The sequence below is a fragment of the Protopterus annectens genome, chromosome 9.part0, assembly GCF_019279795.1.
Source record: "Protopterus annectens isolate FY-2018-M chromosome 9.part0, PAN1.0, whole genome shotgun sequence".
In the NCBI taxonomy this organism is placed as follows: Eukaryota; Metazoa; Chordata; order Ceratodontiformes; family Protopteridae; genus Protopterus; species Protopterus annectens.
In genome coordinates, this window is record NC_056743.1 from 254,178,452 (window position 1) to 254,198,292 (window position 19,841).

Here is a 19,841-nt window from a genome sequence, read left to right on the forward strand (position 1 = left end):
TGTTTTTTATCCTTGTGCCAGGGTTGGAGCTGACCGTGGCAGACATGTTAGTTCATTTTAGGTTGTGGTGACTGGAAAATTTACAAGGTGGGACTTGTGGTCATTCTCAAAGATGTGCCCGAGGCTGAATCTTGGAAAAAGTCGGGATTTTTGCTGTATGCATGAGGAAATCCAGATTTTTATACTGCATTGTTTGGAGTGTATTTCACTGAAGGATTTAAGACTTTCCTTGGCTTTTAGGAAACTCTTGATCATTAGAGAGTCTGATCTATGTCAAACAGAGAAGGTCTTAAAAGACTAGGGGACTGCCAAAGAGAGTGATGACAAACCCAATTGGACTTCATCTTTTAAGGCTGTGGTCCAGGCTACACTTAAATCTCTGTAGTTATTGGATGAACAGGAAGCTTTACCAATTTTCAAGACTAGAATGTTGCAGTGGAAGCATACATTGAAAATGACAGAACACCAATCCAATGATTTAAGACTACATTTGACAGTGTGAGATATATCTGATGTGTATCATATGTAACACAGGCTACATGTGAGAGATGCAACCATGTAGCCAAACTGGAGGCTAAGCTTTCTCAACTCAGTACTGGCGTAACCAGTCAGGAGGAGAAAGAAACCACACTCACTACAATTCCAGTCTCACATAGACCTACCACGACAGCAAACCAAACACATAAACACACAAAAACATACTCGGAAGCTCTAAATAAAAATCTGCCTAAGCAACAGAGACCTCCAAAGCAGACATCCAAGCAACCGCTACCCCAAAACAAAACACATGCAACACATAGCTCACAAAGCCAGTGTGCTGAACAGTCACAGCCTTTAAGGCTAAACAACACACCTGATAAACTTGTAATAGGTGAATCTATCGTCAGGCACACTGATGTCTAAGCTGAACAAGGAGAAGATCACAGTGAGCTGCCTGTCGGGCGCTAGGATTTGCCACATAACACAAGCACTTGGGTCACTCCAAGGCAAGTACAAATATGACTCGGTCATTGTCCATGCTGGTGTGAATGACCTGAGACATACCTCCCTGGACTACATGAAAAGAGACATAGAGGAGCTCTCTGAGCATGTAGCCCAGGCCGGTATGACCCTGACCTTGAGTAGCATCTTACCCTCACCAAGAATGATGCCACAATATGAAGGCAAGATGATCAATTTCAACAATTGGCTTAAGTATTGGAGTCATTCAAAGGGGATCCAATGCCTGTCAGCCTGGAATGACATGCTCGACAAACCACGATGCTTCGCTAGGGACGGCTTGCACCTGTCGCCCCTGGGCTTTTGGATATTGGCAGAGGCTCTTGCCACCCCCATAGTGCCTTTTTTAGGCAAGGCTCAAAAGACAAACCCACCTCCATAGGTATCACAAGGGATAAGAAACTAAGAGTAATGCTACTCAACGCCAGAAGTCTAAACCTCAAGATGCACGCACTCAAAACTCTCCTTAGCATGGAGAACATTAATATCTGTGCAGTAACAGAAACCTGGTTCAAGGCTCCCGAGAGCACCCCAGCACTACCAGGTTATACCTCATACCATGCTTTTCAGCCCCAAAACTTGGACTGAACCAAAAAAGGAGGGGGAGTATCAATATTCGTCAAAGATATCCACACCTCCAGGTTGGTGGCACAGCACTAAGCATCAGAGACTATCCATGTGCAACTAGCAGTGGGTAAAACTGCCTTCCAGTTTATAGCCTGCTACAGACCACCCTCCCAAACCCGGGAACCCCACTTGGCCTTCCTGAGAACACTGGAAAATATGAAGGTCTCTCCAAACACCATTATATTGGGTGACTTCAACTACCCAAACATAGACTGGGAGCATTACTCTAGCTCCAACACCCTAGCCCAAAGGTTCCTAGAATTTATAAACTCAAATGCTATGGAACAACTTGTTACCACTCCCACAAGAGGGGAAAACATACTGGACCTGATCACCACCAACATGGGGACTCTATGCTCCAGACCAGAAGTGTATCTCTCACTGGTAAGATCAGACCATAAACTAATCTCACTGGATATTCACATCCCGACCCCACCCCCTGCCCAGCAAACCACAGTGAAAAACTTCTCTAAAGCAAATTTCACACTCCTCAAAACCAAGGTGGAATCCTTCAAAGCCCCCGGGCCTGTGGAAAATATGGCCCAGACTGCAGAATCCTTTATAAACACATTCTATGAACACCTTCAGGAATGCATGGATCATGCAATCCCAAATAAAACCAAGACCCAATCCTCCAAAGGCAGGCATCCTGTCTGGTGGACCCCAGCCATAAACAAACTACAATAGAAGGAGGAAGCTACTACATAATAGAGCAAAATCTCAAAAAGGGAAGGCATCTCTGATCAGTATTAGCAAAAAACTACGGGCACTCATAAAATCGTCTAAGGCCAGCTTCGAGAGAAAAATTGCACAGGACACTAGGGATAATCACAAGGCTTTCTTTAGTTATGTTAAGAACCTGGGTGGGAATTCCCAGATATGCTCAGAATTAGTCCAAAATGACAAAAAATACACTGAACCCACAGACATTGCCAACATCCTAGCTGACAGGTTCAGCGCAAACTCCCCCCCTCCCCACCAAAAGGGCAAATATATATCCCAGCAGAGTGCGGTCCCCCTGACATCTCAGATGCCCGGGTAAGAGCCGCCCTCTCCAAAGCAAAAAAACACAGCATCAATGGGACCAGACGGTGTCCCGGGCTGCGTCCTACATGAACTCCAAGAAGAGCTAAACCCAAACATAAATCTACTGTTCAATCTCAGCCTTACTACAGGATATGTACCCAAAGAATGGCATACAGCAACAGTGGTCCCTCTCCACAAAGGTGGTGCCTCAACGGATCCTGGAAACTATTGCCCCATAAGCCTGACTAGCTTGGTCTGCAAAGCTATGGTAAGGATCATCATGGACCTCATAAATAAAGATATTGGGGACCTACAGACACTGGATCCTACCCAGTTCGGCTTTAAGGGCAGATCCTGCCTCTTAAACCTGGTCGATTTCTTTGAAACAGTCACCAAGGCCATTGACGAGGGGAAGGTGGTCCACACAGCCTACCTGGACCTCGCAAAAGCCTTCGATACAATACCCCACTCGGGCATTATAGATAAGCTCACCAGCTTAAATATAAACCCCTATGTCACTAGATGGGTTGCAAACTGGCTCAAGGACAGAACTCACATGGTTAGAATTGCTGGAGCCATGTCAGACTCCAAACCAGTTACAAGTGGCGTCCCACAAGGCTCAGTCCTGGGACCTCTCTTGTTCGGTATATATTTCTTGGAGGTACAGGCCAACATGGAAGGACTGTGGCTGACCAAGTTCGCAGATGACTGCAAATTAGGCACCATAATCGACTCTCCAGCTGACACAAGCATCCTCCAAAAGGGCCTCATAGAAACAGACAACTGGTGCCAGAGCCATGGCCTCAAGCTAAACGCCAAAAAGTGTATAGTCATCCCCTTGGCAAAAACAAAGTGCCCACAAATTACCACATAGGTGGTAATCCATTAAGTACGGAAGAAGTAATTAGGGACCTGGGGACCCAAGTTGATAGCAATCTCTCATTTGACAACCACGTGGCCAAAGTGGTTAGAAAAACATTTTATTTAGCCCACCTAATCATGAAGGGATTCACATCTAGATCAGGGGAGGTCATCGTGCCTCTTTATTCATCCCTCATCAGGCCCATAATTGAGTACAATGCCCCTTTTGGGATGTACCTTACCAGACACCTGCAGCAACTGGAAAGACCCCAAAAGTACCTCACCAAGAGGATCAAAGGGCTCAAACAGATGCCATATGCTGCCCGGTTAAAGAAACTCCAGCTCTACTCAGTGGCATACCGCCTGCTCAGAGGCGATCTGTGCCTGACATATAAAGCCATGTCCAACCCGGAATTAATGGACATGCACACCTCAGAAAATCCATATCCCATCGAGCTACGCGCTCGAGCTACTTGAATCTCAGCACTGAAATAAATAGGACATGCTGGAGGGACAGATTAATAACCCAGAGGCTCCCATCACTCTGGAATAAAATACCAGTCCAGGTTAGGCAGAGTCCCTCATTGACTCTCTTCAAGAGGAATCTTGATGAGTGGATGGGAGATCGTAGGTTTACCCCGGGTATCACTTCTGTGTAACTGTTAGACAGAGGCACAGTATACTAACCTCGAAAAAGGGCATAGCTAAATTAATTTAAAATGGGTGGCGAAAGCCAAGCACACTCTGACTAGGCTTATAAATGGCCTAGGGCAGATAGCCTAGTATGAACCTATGAACCTGTATGAGGGCATTATGTCTTATCTTTTTACATTGGCAAAAGTTAAAAGACATTTAAAATAGTATTGTCTGTTTATTCAGACTTGGATCATGACTAATGGTAAAGAGATGCATTTTTTTTCTTCTGATTTTAGATAAATAGCAATAGTTCTGTCATTGGGCGGCCACAGTGGTGCAGCGGTTAGTGTTGCCGCCTCACAGCAAGAGGTTCTCCGGTTCAATTCTCGGCTGGGGTGCCTTCTGTGCGGAGTCTACATGTCCTCCCTGTGGTCGCATGGGTTTCCTCCGGGTGCTCCGGTTTCCTCCCACATCCCAAAGACATGCAGTAGGTGGATTGGACACTCTAAATTGGCCCTAGGTGTGTGTGTGTGTGCCTTCTGTGGAAGGTTGGGTGCCAGGCTGGCAACTCGACACCTTAAAAAGTACAGTTTTGTACCTACCATAAATGTAGATGTTCGAGGATCCACATTGCTGCAGTCCTAACAATTGGGGTAGTCCGCTGTCCAGTCGGCCCGAATACCAAAGTATATGGCTGACGTCGGTCACGGCGCATTAGACTGACGTCAGTACGTCAGGGTACTAATGCGCATGACCGACGTCATATCCTCAGTCTTTTCTTGCCCCAGATGTCAGAAGACCCTAAAAAGACAAGGCCAAAACCAAAACACACCAAACATACCTGCACCAAAAATATATACAATATATACAAAGGTACCAGAATATAATCTCACCTACACAACCACCCCTAAACACAGAGGGGAAGGAGGGAGGTAAATTGGACTGCAGCAATGTGGATCCTCGAACATCTACATTTATGGTAGGTACAAAACTGTACTATGTTCTTCATTCCACATTGCTGCAGTCCTAACAATTGGGTAGAATCCCAAAGCAGAGGTAAGGGAGGCTGGCAAATCATAAGGAAGCAGGAGCTGATAACATGCCTTGCAAAATAGCTGTGGCAAAACCAGCCCTAGACTTAGAGTAGAGAGGAAGGTGGTAATGCTTAGAGAAAGTATGCACTGAACTCCAAGTAGCTGCCTCCAAAATATCCTTAGTTGCCACCCCTTAGAAATGCTGTTGAAGTGGCAGTAGCCCTAGTGGAATGAGGCCTAATCCCAGCTGGAATCTCTTTGCCATGATGGGAATAACAAAATGCAATGCAAAACCCAATCCACCTAGAAATAGTTTGTTTTGACACAGGCTTGCCCTGAAACTCAAAGCAAAAGAAACAAACAACTGCTGAGACTGCCTAAAATCCTTAGTCCTGCTTAAATAATAATGCAATTGCCTGTGTACATCTAAAGTGTGCAAAATCTTTTCCCCTTTATTTTGGGGATCTGCATAGAAAGTAGGCAAATGAATAGTTTGGTTTAAAGCCACACTAGAAACCACCTTAGGCATAAAGGAAGGATTAGTACGTAATGATACCCTATCCTTATGAAAAATCAAAAAAGGCTCAACCGCCATAAGGGCCTGTAACTCAGAAACCCTTCTTGCAGAAGTAATGGCCAACAAAAAAGCAGTCTTCCATGACAAGTATTTCAGTTCAGCAGTAGCCGCAGGCTCAAAAGGTTGTAGAGTAAGTTTCTCCAACACAAAATTGAGATCCCAAGCAGGAGTAGGAGCTCTACGTGGGGGTCTTTTATATTCTTTGCCCCTCTAAGAAATTGCTTGAACAAAGGATGTGAAAACAATGGTGGGTCACAATCATAGTGAGCTGATATTGCTGCAGCATGAATCTTAATGGAAGAGAAAGACAAACCTTTGTCCAATAACTCAGTAAGATATTGAAGAGCCACACTCAAATTAGGCTCAGAAATCTCCAAATTGTTTGCTGCACTCCAAAACAAAAATCTCTTCCATTTTTCTGCGTACACTTTCCTTGTACTAGGTCTCCTGGCTTCCATAATCACATTTAAAACTTGCTGAGGAAGTTGAGACCTGCTGCCGTTCAAAACAGAATACGCCAGGCTGTTAGATGAAGAGTTTGAAGCTTGACATTGAGCAGATGACCGTCCCTCTGAGACAATAGGTGTGGAATCAAGGGTAAAGGCCATGGAGGCTTCCTTACCAGACTCCTCAGTAATGGGTACCAGTGCTGCCGAGGCCAATCTGGAGCTATTAAAATCATCCTTGGCTTGTCTCGTCTGACCTTTAGAAGCACCTTTGGGAGAAGAGGCAGAGGTGGAAAAGCATACACATGAAGATTTTTCCAACTGAAAGAAAGAGCATCCACTTTCCAAGCTGTGTGATGAAATTCCTTCGTGCAAAACTTTGGCAGCTGGTGGTTTAGTGGAGAAGCGAACAGATCTATGTCTGGAGTTCCCCATGACACTGTCAATTTTCGAAATACATGAAGATCCAGTTTCCACTCGTGGGGATCCATGATTTGTCTGCTTAACACATCTGCTAAGGAGTTCTGTGCTCGGCAGAAACCTTGCCTGAAGAGTTAGTTGCAAGCTGAGCGCAGTCTCCCATAAAATCATTGCTTGCCTGCACAGTGGGTAAGAATGTGTTCCCCCTTGTTTGTTGATGTACCACATGACAGTTGTGTTGTCTGTTAGAATCAACACCTGCCCTGGAAGAAGTAACTCCTTGAAAGCCATTAATGCAAACTGGACTGCTAACATCTCTTTCATGTTGATATGTAGATGCTGTAGTCTGGCAGGCCACTTGTCTTGTATCCACTTTCCATCTAGATGAGCTCCCAAGCAATGTCTGAGGCATCTGTCGTTAGAATCTGACTTGCCTCTGGCCGGGTCACAGAGAGTCCCTTGTTTAGGTGACATTCCTGAGCCCACCACAAAAATTCCTTTTGAATGCAAGGTATTATTTGAATGACAGTGTCCAAATCCTGGCAGTGCTGTGTCCATAGATTTTGAGATACCATTGTAGCTTCCTCATATGCAGTTTGGCATTGGGAAGCACCAGAATACAAGATGCCATGAACCCTAAGGCTTGAAGGACTGTCCTTGCAGTCAGCCCGGACTGAAGAGATAATTGATGGAAGTAACTGGAAAGAGTCTTTTTGTTTGTCCGGGGTTAGAAAGGCCATCTGGGCTGCTGTATTCAGTCTCACACCCAGAAAGCACATGTCTTGAGAGGGTACTAGACTGGACTTTATTTCGTTCACAGAATACCCTAGGCATCTTAGCACTGCTATGACATATTCCAAATGCTGTAGAAGGTCTTCCTTTTCTTGAGCCAGAATCAGGCAGTCGTCCAAGTAAGGATAGATTTGAATTCCTTTTAGCCTGAAGTAAGCTATCACTGGAGCCAGAACCTTTGTGAATACTCTGGGCAGTAGATAAGCCAAAGGGCAATGCAGAGAACTGATAATGAGAATCTCCAGTTCGAAACGCAGATACTTTCTGCAATTTAGTCTTATAGGCACATGAAGGTAAGCTTCCTTGAGATCTAAAGTTACCATCCAGTGATCTTTGCCCAGTAGAGGTAAAAGCTGTTGTAACGTCAACATTTTGAACTTTGGAATGTCCAGATAAGTGTTGAGGATAGATAAATCCAAAATTGGTCTCCACGTGTTCCCCTTCTTTGGTACTAGGAACAGGCGAGAATAAAATCCTAGGCCCCTTTCTGGCACAGGAACTGACTGAATGGCTCCTATTTGGAGTAACAGAGAAATTTGGTTGCGAGCCTCTGTTCTTTGTAGAGGAGGAATGTCTGGCATGCCTTTGAAAGGAGGCAAGGTATGGAAATAAAACCTGTAACCGTGGTGAATGATATCCAGAACCCATTTGTCTTGGGTAATTAAATCCCAATTTTCTTTGAAAAGAGACAGCCTTCCTCCCAAAGGTGCTGCCAGGCAAGAACGTACTGGCAGCTGAAAAGGCAGGTCATTGGGTCTGCTTACGAAAGGACTGACCCCTGCCCTCACCAGAAGTCTGAGCAGGGGAACTCCCTGTCCTAGGCCTAAAAGTACCCTGAGCTCTGCCCCTACCACGCCTAGACCTACCCCTAGACTGGGAATCATAGGCAGGATAAGTCCATCCCTTAGCAGGCCAATTTCTACTAAACTCGGAGGCTGCACCTGCAAAAATCTTTAACAGTTTGCATAGACTTAGCCTTGTCCTCCATTTTCTTCAAAACTGCTTCCACAGGCGAACCAAACAACACATCAGACTGTAAAGGAGCATCCAAAATCCTTGTCTTAACATGCTCAGCTAAATTCTGATCTCTCAGCCAGGCGTGCCTACGAAGAACAGAACCAGTGGCAGCCACCCTGGAGGAGGCCTGCACAGCATCAAAACCACACTGCAAGGAATGTTTACCCACCTGTTCAGACACATGAACTAAATCTTGCAACTCTTACACTCAATACCTTCAGCCAGAGCATCCACCTTAGATTTCAACTGTGAAAGAAGATAATTCTGATATTTTAACATGTGAAACTGACAATTCAACGCCCTCATGGCTAAAGTGGAAGAAGTATACACTTTCTTTCCCCATCTATCCAAAGCCCTTGCCTCTTTATCAGGAGGGACAGGATTTTTAACAACTGAGGCCTTCACACCTTTAGGCCCCTGAGAGACAGTTTCTGGGTCTGCCCTAGGACTCTTAAAAGATACTTATGAGCTTCAGGCACCCTATAATACCTATCCGGTTTAACTGGGGCAGGAGGCAAAGAATCAGGATTCAGGGAAGCCTCTGCAAACACATCTTCCACCACATTCAAAACAGGAGGTATAGCTAAAGGCCTATGCTGGGGTAAAACAAGAATTCCCTAAGCCTTTTCCTGGAATCAGAGAAATCTTGACCTTCCCATTTAAAATGCTCCCTCATGGAATGCAGAGTCTCTGAAAATGAAAAATCCTCAGGAGGAGAAGCAGAAGGAGTAGAGTCATCCACATCAGAATCAGAATAAGGAGGGTACTCCTGCAAGTCTTCAGCCCGAAGACTCAAGCCTCGAGCATTGCTCAAAACTCTCAAACTCAGGTTCCACCCTAGGCCTCTTATCAGGAGGGGGCATAGAACCCCTAATCATAGTAATCAAATCCTCTGCCATTTTAAGCATATGTTTCTTAGGCAAAGATCCTGAAGCACTAGGAGAAACCCCACAGAAGCTAAACTTGGCCTGCCCTCAAAGAAGCCTTGGAAACTGAAGGGGAGGCTCTAACCACCTTAGGAAGAGAGGGAAGAACAGCCACCTGAGAAGCCCCCTCAGCCTGGCCTACTTCCTGAGAGGATACATCCTGTAACAGTAAAGTCTCTCCCTGAGACTCCAAAGAGACACCTGGCAAAACCTCCGGCTCCACTGAGCCTTCCAAAGAACCGACGTCTGGGACTGTCGGTTCCTCCACCCTAGGCTTTGCTGCTTTATCTTTGCGTTTTTTAGCCGAAGCCGGCGTCGGAGCATCCAACGGCATTTTATACTTACAACGCTTCCCAAACACTAACCTGGCACAGTCTAACCTTCTCTTAATAGTGCGTTTGTTAAATCTAGCACAAGAGCGGCATCCAACAACGTCGTGCTCAGGCCCTAAACAAGGTATACACAAAGTATAGTAATCCCTATGAGGTATCTGTTTCCCACAAGAAATACAGTTATTCACTTTTTCTGACATCCGGTTAAATACTGAGGCAAGAAAAAAACAAAATATTCCCCAACGGGGTACTTAGCCAACTTTGATTCGGTCTGAAACTCTGACTTCAGAAACTTTCAGAACGCCAACCTGCACTCGCAAAATTGCTTCTGCATCGGACCATGCGGCAAAAAAGACTGAGGATATGACGTCGGTCATGCGCATTAGTACCCTGACGTACTGACGTCAGTCTAATGCGCCGTGACCGACGTCAGCCATATACTTTGGTATTCGGGCCGACTGGACAGCGGACTACCCCAATTGTTAGGACTGCAGCAATGTGGAATGAAGAACATCTCCACTGCCAATCATGAGCGGACAGATGATCCGCTGTGGCAACCAGGAAAAAGCCGAAAGGAGAAGAAGAAGCAATAGTTCTGTCATTAAAAATTATTTAGCACTTTCAGTCAGCACTTGTTAATCCAGCATATGTTATCCGTTTACTGTCATAATCTCTTAGCCCACATTCATGAAATATAATCCTGAAACCATGAAATCTAAACACCAAAATGCTGAAGACCACAATGTCTAAAAATCTTGAATACTTAATTCCCCTACCAGTGTGAACATAGGAAAGAGTGTTGGCATGGGGTGAGGGGTAAATTTATGAGATGAATATTGTGGTCTTCAGCATTTTGATCTTTGGATACGAGTTTCAAATATGTGGGCTACAGGACTGTGATAACATAGTATGCACCTATGAACCTAAGATACTATAGTTTACTAATGACCACTAGGGCCCTTATAAGCCTAGCCGTGCAACCAAAATGTGACCCACAAATATGATTTATATAGGACGTGATTTACTGACTGCCTCTGTCTATCAGAGACATAGGAACCAGACCAGGGGTGAAATTCTGATTACCCATCCATTTCTCCAATTTACACTTGGAGGAATAGGGATGAACTCTGCTTCACATGGATGGAGAGCCTGTTCCTGAGAATGGGAATTTTCTGAGAAATATATGTCTCTACAAAATATCTTATTTATGTCACAAGCAAAATTTAGGTCTTTTATTCTAATAGTTCTGATGCTGTTTGTTTTGTGGATGTGCAAAACGTTCATCAAAACAGGGTCCAGGGATGCTCTGTATGCCAGACAAAGACCACCTCTCAGAAGTCTGTGTGATACTAAGTAAAGAGACGGGGCTCTGAGGCAATCGGCATAGGAAGTTGCGTTTACTTCCTTTATTCTTTTTCTAAGGAACCTTTGTGGACGTTCCAGTTTTTGCATGTCTGGTCAGGTACATACTGAAGGGGGCATTTTACTCTGTGATGGGTCTGATGAGGGCTGAGTACAGTGGTATGATGACCTCTCTGGACCCAGATGCCATGCCCTTGCTTATAATTAAGCAACAAAGAAAGATTTTTGTACTTCCCTAGACAAATGCTGGTCGAAGGCTAGATTACTGTTTACATGAGTTCCCAGATCCCTGACTAGTGAATCAAGTTTTAAGAGTATTTTATTGATGACATATTTACATGGGGTGGTAGGTTTCCCAAAAAGTACTATAATGCATTTCTTGATATTGAGTTTTAAGGCATGACTTTTACACCAAGCATTTGTCTGTATTGGATCTTCCTGAAGGGTGTTCTCATCTTGGGGGGGATTCAGTGACTACTCACAGTTTGCAGTCATCTGCAGACTTGGTCAGCAAAAGGCGTTTGACATTGGCTTTGACATCTGAGAAAAGATGCCAACGAGGAGTGGACCCAGCACAGAGCAATGGGAGATTCCACTGGTGAATGGCCTCTTTTTGTGGAGGTGGTCTCACCGATTCTAACCTCTTGGGTGCTATCTGTGAGTAATCCAGTGTGTTATAAAGGGGTTTATACCTAGTTCAGTAAGTTTGTTGATGATGCCCAAGTAAGGTATTTTATCAAATGCTTTACCTAGATATAGGTAGGTAGTATGCATCATGTTTGCTTCATCCATTGCCTTGGTGACCTTTTCAAAGTAGCCCATCAGATTCAAAAGCAAGACCTTCCTTTGACAACGCCAAACTGGGATGGTTCCACTGTTTGGAGGTGTCCTATATCTTGTTGATAATTTCCATGATAAGTCTTTGCATGGATTTGCAAATATGACTAGTCAAACTAATGGGTCTGTAGTTTCCAAGATCTGTTGAAGGTCCTCCCTAATGAAGGAGGATAACCAGTGCAGTCCTCCATTCACGTGGCACAAAGCCTGTTTTAAGAATTTAGTTAATGATTCCAGGGGTCCTGAAAAGTCCTATTTTAACTATTCAAGAGGCATCCTGGGAAGTTATTGGGGCTCACTGAGGCTGTTTTCTTGGCTTTAGTGAGTGCAGCTAGTACATGCTCCCTAGTTACAGCTGGCAGGGTTATGTTTGAGGGTATTTTTGAGGGGGATGGTTGAGGGTGGGGGTGGGGGGTAAAGTTGGAACTGAATATGTCCACTAACTGGTTTGCTATATCACCAGACTCTGTGAATATGTTATCATTAACCATGAGTTCACCACATTGCTGTTTGCTGCTCTTGAGGTTTCTGATGTAGCTGTAGAAGGCTTTATAGTTATCTTTCACCTGTGGGGCTGTCTTAACCTAAAACTTGGCTTTGGTTGACCTAAGTAGCCCTCTTAGTTGCCTAATTACTTTGAGAGAGTTTCTATTTGTTATGGGAATTACCCTTCCTGATTTTTGCCATATTTTTTTCCTTTTGCTATTTGGTCTGGTATTAATAAACTTCTTAAACCAGGACATTCAACTACTCCTACCCCTTCAGGCTTCAACCTCAACAATTCCACCCAGATCCCAGATGCCTTTAACAATTATTTTACAGAAGCCATTCAAACTCTAGCTAATTCATTACCCACACCTACTGCTTCCTTACCAAATACCTCTAAAACCTCATCTAATACCTTTCATATTCAACCTGTCGCTACATCTCATATTTTTAAGCTTCTCAAAAAACTTAAACCTTGTACCCCATCTGCTGACCAACTCCCATCTGAATACCTACAAATTGCTGCAAAAGCTATAGCCTACCCCATATCCATACTTATAAACAGGACTATCTGCGAAGGAAAAATCCGTACCTTATGGAAAATATCTCACATAATTCCTCTACATAAAGGGGCTCTTCTACTGAGCTTTCAAACTTTACCCCTATTGCCTTACTCTCTCCATTATCAAAGATAATGGAAAGATGCATACACAAACAAATTCTCAACTACCTTCTACAAAATAAACTTCTAGCCAACTGTCAACATGGCTTCAGACCTTTCCACAGCACTACAACTGCCCTTCTTTCCTTCACTGACTCTATTAATAATAATCGGAATAATAACCTCTTTTCCTCCGCACTGTTCATAGACCTGTCAAAAGCCTTTGATATGGTTAACCATAATATACTTCTTGACAAACTAAATCTCTATTCACTTGACTCACAAGCACTTCAATGGTTTAGGAGTTATCTCCAAAACAGGCAACAAGCAGTGCTTTGGGACAATAACCTATCTTCTTTACTCCCAGTAAATATTGGTGTTCCACAAGGCTCAATCTTAGGTCCCCTTCTTTTTTCATTATTTATCAATGACCTACACTTGAATATACCTCAAGCCACCTGCATTCAATATGCTGATGACTCAACTTTAATCTGCACTGCAAAAAATGTTCCCTCCCTCCAGTCCCTCACCCAAACGGTTTTCCAAAATGTAGAAAAATGGTTTTTGCAACAATGCCTCCTCCTTAATCCCAAAAACAAAACTACTTCTCTTTACTCCTACTCACAAATCTCCCACACCATTCTTCACTATATCCTCTAATAATGCTACCAATATTAACCCAGATATGACCACTCGCCTATTAGGTGTAACTATTGACAACCATCTTAATTTTGATGACCATATTAACACCACCATTAAAGCTGTTAACAACAAAATTGGTACTCTCTATAGAATTAAACCCTTCCTTACCCCATTAGCTAGAAAATACATTGCCCAGACCCACCTTATCTCCACCCTTTTCTATGCCTCTGCTATATATACTAAATTATCTAAAAATAACATTACCAAACTCTCTACCTGTTACAATAATATAGCTAGATTCAGTACTGCTACTCCCTCAGAACTCACCACTGTCTTAACCTCAAACAACTAGATTGGTTAGAACTGAATAACCACCTACGCTATCAACAGTTACTTATCATTCATAAGACCCTTTTCTACCCTGATAATACCCCTAGCCTTACTACATTGATCTCACCCTATAAAAACCTAGCTACTCTACGCTCTGCTAATAAACTCCTAGTATCCTTGACTAAATCTTACAATAAAGCTGGGGACTCACTATTTTCAAATACTGCAGGAAAAACCTGGAATCAACTCCCTCATGAAATATCTAACCAAAACTCTACCTCTCTTTTCAAAAAACATATCAAAGAACATCTTAAAACTCAGTGGCTTTGTCCTTGTGCTAACCCTGACTGAAATTGCTTCTCTACTACTCCTAACTTTCCTCCCCTCCCCTAACTATGCCTGTAAATAAGACTTTCAATTTTTTAGACGTTTTACATCTTAGAAATAGGCTATACTATAAATTCTTTGTCTCATTCAATTCTATCTTTGTGTTTTGCATATTTGTTTTTGTTAGACTAACTGTATATGATGCATATCTATATAATTGTCTGTTTTTTGTCATTTGTTTTTAAACAAGGCTACCTTTGTACTTTGTACTTTTTCATTCATATCGTTGTTTTGTTTATATTTTTTGTTTACTGCTAGTGTTGGAGCTTTTCTCCCCGGGCCTCTACTGAAAACGGATGTATGTCCAGCTAGACTAGCCCGGTCAACAAATGTAAAATAAAAAATAAAATAAAAAATAAATCTTGTTTAATTTGGGATGCCACCAGGGCATTTTGTTTCAAGGGCTAGGCCTTTGCTTGTTTCTGATAAGTACAGCAGCTTTTATGCAGCCATTGACATTGTTATACAGAGTTTCTAAGAGCAATTCAGCATAGGCCGCTGTGTTCTCTGGATTTGGAGGGGCATTGAATGTTGACAATCCATCACTTAATAAAAGGTAGTTTGTTTTGGAATGGTTCCTAACTGTTACTGGTTTTAATGGGATTACAGAGTTGAATTGATTTCGAAGGAGACTGCTTTATGATCATACCTTACCAGGGATGATAAGACATTGGGAGTGTAGTATTCTCCCATAGTTGTAAGCATGAGGTCCAGTATGTTGGAGCCTCTAGTGGGTGTATTCACTGTTTGGTGTAAGGTGTTTGTATTTACGAAGTCCAGGAATATCTGTGCCAGTAGATTTGAGGCTGTGTAGGATTCCCAGTGTATAGAGGGGTAATTAAACTATCACATGATTAGGATGTTAGGTTGGATGATAAGATCTCCAGTAGATCCAAGTATGTATTGTGAGCTTCTTGGAACATGGAAGGTAACCTATAGCTGGCTAGGATATGGTATGGGAATTTGTCTCTGGTGATCTTAATGTGGAGGAACTCCAGCACTTCATCCTATTTGACCAACCTAAAGTTATGAATGTTATTGATGTATACTGAGACCACTTATTTTAGCCATTTTCTGTGCAGCTACTGGTCTAAAAGTGTGGAAGGCTTTGAAACCTTACACTGCCACTTTAAACCATGTCTCAGTAACTGCACAAATGTCTGTATTCTTGACTTTGAGGAGGTCTTGGTGGGAGTGCAGTTTGTTTAGGCTCCTGGCATTGAGCAGTAATACCATGAGGTTCATTTGAGTTGATTTTTGCGTTATCGGTCTGTTTGTCAGTTTGGCTTTGCCTAAAGAAGACACTATGAAGATGGATTAAGTTTTATCCAGTATTCAAAAGCCTAGAGGAGAGAGGTGCAGACCATCCTTGGCAAAGCAACCTGGTCTGTTAACCATGTCCTCTCAAGATGACCGATATTAGCTACCCTTAGAATGAGACAGAAAGACAGCCAGTTGTTGAAATCAATAATTTTTTTGCTCATATTGTGGCATTATCGTCGGTGATGGTAATATGCTACTCAATTCTTGGCTCATACCAGCCCGAGACACATAGTATGAAAGCTCTATAATTTATCTCTTCATATAGTCTAGGAAGGAACATTGCAGGTCATTTACACTTACATGGATTATAATGGAATCATACTGGTACTTGTGGCATAATGACGTGAGTGCATGCGTGATTTGGCAGTTTCTAGCTCCAGATAAGCAACTAATGGTTATCTTCTTCTTCAGCCTGATTAAGGGGCCATCAGTCTGATGAGAGTCCTGGGAACTGTGTTTGCTTGCCTTAGGGGCTTAGTGTTTGGGGCTTCACTGAAAATGACATTATGTGTGGTGTTAGATGTTTTTTTTTTTTGAGTGCCTTTGGGCTTGCTGAGACATAGCTTTGACAATGGGTGATCTAGTCAACCTTTGCTGTTTGGGAAAATTGCTTATAAATGCCTAAGCATACATTAGTCTATGTGAGGTTAGTGTTGTGTGCATTGTTTTGACAACCTGATGTGCACCTAAGGTTAGAGTTTAGCCTCCAGCATCATTGTGTAAGTACACCTCTCATACTGTGTCTGCTTCTTTAGGGATTAAGTGGTTGTCAGTAAACATTAGACAATTGTTACATTGTATCAGGATGTCCATATCCACCAAGCTAGCTACAGAGAAGTTAGGAAATTGCATTTCCATACTGTCCAGTCCTTTGATTTGTGAGCTACAAGTGGATGGTGTATTAGGTTTTGAAGGCTATTAAGGGTGCTTTATCAGAGCAGATTATGTTAAACAGTACTGAATTCTACTAACATTAATGTTTACACAGTATTGAATTCAACTAAATTTGACAGCAACCTCTCTTTTGACCACCACGTTGCCACTGTGGTCAGAAAGTCCTTCTATGTGGCACATCTCATTACTAAGGGATTTTCATCCAGGAAGAAAGAGGTCATTCTCTCCCTCTACTCTTGCCTCATTAGGCAATCTTCGAGTACAATGCCCAATTTGGCATGTACCTCACTAGATACCTGCAACAACTGGAGAGGCCGCAGAAGTACCTCATAAAGAGGATCCTAGGCCTTAAAAACTTGGCCTATATGGACAGACTCAAAAAATTCCAACTATTCTCTGTCTCATATCGTCTACTTGGAGCCGATCTCTGCTTGACTTACAAAGCCATGTCTGACCCAGCGCTGCTAAAAATGCTACATCTAAAGAAATGCCAATCCCTCCGCACCACACTCTCCAGAGACCTCAACCTCATTACCACAATCAACAGAACATGCTGGAGGGACAGGTTCATAACCCGGAGCCTGCCCATACTATGGAATAGACTCCCCATACATGTCAAGCAGAGCACCTCACTGGCCTCTTCAGCAGAAATCTTGATGAATGGATGGGAAATAGAAAATTCACCCCGGGATCACTCCAGTGGCTCTACTTGACAGAAGCAGTAGGAACTAAGGTTGGGTGGCACGATGCCAGGCCATTAGCCCTAGTACACACCTATGAACCTATGTAGGTATTGCCATTTGACTCCCAACTAGCTGCTCTAAGCTTGTTGCCACACAAGGTATTTGTGCTATATTGCTGCTTTACAAGGTACAGTTTTATGAACCATTCTTTCTAGCTTTTACTCTGTAAAGGCTGTTGGCCGAGGCGCTAGAGAAGTGAAGTTGGTTTGTTCATTAAATTTTAGAAATTGAGCTGTTACTCACTGTTTTTTTGTGGTCGTTGCCATTCTTTCTAGGTGTTTGCTACTGTACAGAGCACTACTGCCCCATGCAAACCTGAACATTTTCTAGCAGCACAGAAAAAAACCCAGAAAGCTAACTAATGAGCTCTCTGGCTACTAAAATGAATGCACCATGAGTTCCTTTGTGTATTTCCCATTTCCAATAGAGCAGGCAAATCCCTCCTGCCACAAGATGAATAAACACAGTCCTCCTAATGTAAAAAAAAGCACAGTAAGGAGCCCCACAAATGCAATGCTACCACAAGCCAACTGGAAACCCCTTGCAGAATGCAATTTAAAGACATTCTTGCAGCAGCAGTGCAAGGAAGAGCATTTTTTAATTTAAAAATAAAATCAATGAAATGCACACACTAAGTAGTAAACATTAATGATCACTCAAAATAACTGTGATTTAGCAATTAAAATAATTTAACTTTGCCTGTCTGGCACTGGATACAAGTAAAACATGACTTGAATGAACGGTAGGACTCCAAGTTTTGCTGAGCTCCTGAAAACTGAGCAGGAGACTATATGTAATAAAGGAGGTTTACCCAAGAGCAATACTGGTTTGCTGAGTGGGCATTCAGTGTCATGGATTTGTGGAAAACAGTGGGTGGGAGGAGTGCTTAAATAGCTTATGCAGCAGTCTGTGGCAATGAAGGATGTTAGGAAGGAAGAGAGACTTTAGAAATCAGATTATTATAAGCGGTGGAGGCCAAAGACACAGTCTTATTATAAAGCAACACTAGCAATAAGGGTGTGAGGGTTGGTAAAAAATCTGCTGTTTATCTGGTATTCATTATTAACTGTTGAACTCGGATTCTGTGTTCATGCAGCTAGTTGATTTAATTTCAGTGTTGGCTGTAAATAGCATCTGTAATACCTGTAAATATTGTATCAGTTATAAATGTATTTTATAGGTTGTGATTGACAGATAATTTGTTAGTTAGAATGTCCTGTGTAGGCATTGTCTAATACCGCTCCATTAGCCCAGATCACGGCTGAAAATGGTCTTTGAACATACATATTTGTTTAAGCTGCCCTACTTAGACATACCAGTGGGGTGTTTGCTTTGGTATGGACTAATTCTTCCCTTCCTTTCCTGAAGAGTTCTGCATTTTATTTTTTTACTTAGGGCTTTAATTAGAATTGCAAATGTTACATTTAATTATATTCCATGTTTGCTTATAATATTAATATTTGCTATCATATAGTCAAATTTTAAGTAAAAGATGGTAAAGATAAGAGTATTATCAACTGAGGTAATGTTCTGAAGAGGACTCTGGACTTTCAGATTATCAGTATTTTTTGTTTCTTAGGGCGGCCACGGTGGTGCAGTGGTTAGCATTGTTGCCTCACAGCAAGAGGTTCGCCAGTTCGATCCTTGGCTGGGGTGCCTTCTGTGCGGAGTCTGCATGTCTTCCCTGTGGTCGCATGGGTTTCCTCCGGGTGCTCCAGTTTCCTCCCACATCCCAGAGATATGCTGCAGGTGGATTAGACACACTAAATTCGCCCTAGGTGTGTGTGTGTGTGTGTGTGTGTGTGTGTGTGTGTGTGTGTGTGTGTGTGTGTCTTCTATGGAAGGTTGGGCGCCGGGCTGGCAACTCGACACTGTAAAACTCCACTGCCAATCATGAGCGGACAGGTGATCCGCTGTGGCGACCCCTAACTGGGAAATGCCGAAAGAAGTATTTTTTGCTTCTTAAATGGTAGTGGAATTTTTTAAATGCATCACAGCCAAACTGTTGGGAGTGTCACTCTTATATTATTTTGAATGTGACTGGTGGGAGTGTGAAGAGTGATTAACTGGGAGATGCAAACCAGTGATATACCAGTACTGGTGTGCTTCTGCTTGCTTGGCTAGGTACACTTTGGAGCTGATCACACACAATTACATTTGGTAGTACTTCAGTATGAGTAGTATTGTTCGTTCGTTTGTTTTTATTCAATTTATTTATTTTGATGGGTTTAAAACATATGAGTCTTTGTTCAGATTCTTTCTTATGAATCACAACTTGTTATATATGCAAAATTATTGGATGGTCAGAGAGGGGCATGTTAGTTACATATATATTTTAATAATCAGGTAGGTGGTCTGTTCTTAGAACCTTTTTCAGTCACAACACAGACACAAAGTCAAATGATAAAAGTTATAGTTTGTAACAGAGCATAATGTACAAATTTTAACTCAGTTGTGTACAGAATGTCTTGTAATGGGATTAT

At 42.7% G+C, this 19,841-nt stretch overlaps 1 long non-coding RNA gene across 2 annotated transcripts in view; it reads left to right on the top strand.

The window, feature by feature from the left end:
- LOC122811172 overlaps positions 1-19,841 on the top strand; it is a 1,417,861-nt gene that overhangs the window by 36,407 nt on the left and 1,361,613 nt on the right. The window lies entirely within an intron of this gene.